The sequence below is a fragment of the Mandrillus leucophaeus genome, unplaced genomic scaffold, assembly GCF_000951045.1.
Source record: "Mandrillus leucophaeus isolate KB7577 unplaced genomic scaffold, Mleu.le_1.0 Scaffold147, whole genome shotgun sequence".
Classification (NCBI taxonomy): Eukaryota; Metazoa; Chordata; class Mammalia; order Primates; family Cercopithecidae; genus Mandrillus; species Mandrillus leucophaeus.
The window spans coordinates 971,794-973,452 of NW_012101443.1; the positions used below are offsets into that span (position 1 = coordinate 971,794).

At 51.4% G+C, this 1,659-nt stretch overlaps 1 protein-coding gene across 1 annotated transcript in view; it reads left to right on the forward strand.

The window, feature by feature from the left end:
- Window positions 1-1,312: 1,312 nt before the first annotated feature.
- Window positions 1,313-1,659, forward strand: part of ERICH6B (glutamate-rich 6B) — a 78,356-nt gene continuing 78,009 nt past the window's right edge. The window contains exon 1 of the mRNA XM_011974593.1: window positions 1,313-1,366. The gene's annotated coding sequence lies outside the window, so the exon portion shown is untranslated. The remainder of the gene's footprint in view (window positions 1,367-1,659) is intronic.

The following is a 1,659-nucleotide window of genomic DNA, read 5'->3' on the forward strand; positions in this document are numbered from 1 at the left end:
ACTTTTACACTGTTGGTGTGAGTGTAATTTTAGTTCAACCATTGTGGAAGACACTGTGGCGATTCCTCAAGGATCTAGAACTTTAAATACCATTTGACCCAGCAATCCCATTACTGGGTATATACCCAAAGGATTATATATTATTCTATGATAAAGACACATGCACACGTATGTTTATTGCAGCATTATTCACAATAGCAAAGACTTGGAACCAACCCAAATGCCCATCAATGATAGACTGGATTAAGAAAATGTGGCACATATGCACCACGGAATACTATGCAACCATAAAAAAAAATGAGTTCATGTCCTTTGCAGGGACATGGATGAAGCTGGAAACCATCATTCTCAGCAAACTAACACAGGAACAGAGAACCAAACACCGCATGTTCTCATTCATAAGTGGGAGTTGAACAATGAGATCATATGGGCACAGGGAGGGGAACATCACACATTGGGGCCTATCGGGGGTCGGGGGGGCAAGGGGAGAGATAGTATTAGGAGAAACCCGTAATGTGGATGATGGGCTGATGGGTGCAGCAAACCACCATGGCACGTGTATACCTATGTAACAAACCTGCACGTTCCGCACATGTATCCCAGAACTTAAAGTATAATAAAAAGAAAAGGAAGCGCAAATTGCAAGCACTTCGAAGATTGAGGTCCTTCTGAAAGCTCTGTGACAACTGACCAGGAATGCCTACATAGAAGTGGTTTGCAACCCGGCCTCCCACTCCACCTGACCACTCTGCAACTCCTGTAAGTCCACTCACAGTGGCCAGGGCATGGGAACATAGCTTTCTCCAACCCTTGGCCCCAGATCAACCCCTTGTGGGACTCCCTATCCCCTTCAGGGCAGTTCCTTTCCCCCTGGAAAGGTCTCAAGGGCAGAGGGGCTATCATCCAGGCTGCTAAGGGCCTTGTCCTGGGGACCAGCTCCAGTGAGCCCATTCAGGGCTCTGAGAGCCCCATGTATCCCATCTCTTCATCTACACAGCCACCACCAGCTTAGCGCTGGACCCCAGGATTCTAGAAAGTCCCAGCCTGGAGGTCTAACGTGTATTGTCTCCATTCAGGGAAACACAGTCCCCACGGCTGCAACTTCCCCCTGATACAGGCGACCTTCGCGCAGACAGCAGGAAAACTTTCTGGCCGCCGCTGACGCTTGGTCCAAACAGTTCCCCGCCAGGAGAGAGACTGGGAAAAGGAAGGCGAGGGCAGGTGCAGAGGCTTAGAATTCACGCACACACGCAGATTAGATGGGGCCCGGGGAGGCTGCGGAGCGCGGTTCCCATGGTAACCGAGAGCTGCCACAAAGGCCCGGGCCTGAGATCGCGGTGGATGCGCGCGCGGGTGCCTGGCTTGGGTAAGGGCTGCGCACTTTAGCAATGCGTTCCTCCTTCTCTTTCTCCTCCCCCTCCCTCTCCACCCCCCATCCCCCTCCTCTTCCCTCTCCTCTTCCGAGGGAGAAAGCAGGGAGCAGAGTGGAGGGTCTGGGCAACAAAGAAGCGCCAAGTACATAGACTTCTTTGTTTCTCTTGCCCTTTCTCTGCCTCTCCATTCCCTTGGCCTTTCTGACCTCTGCTTCGACCCAGCTTCTCCCCATTGTGAAGTCCGTTGTTGGGTCATGAAATTTCTACAAATAAAGGAGAAAGGGTC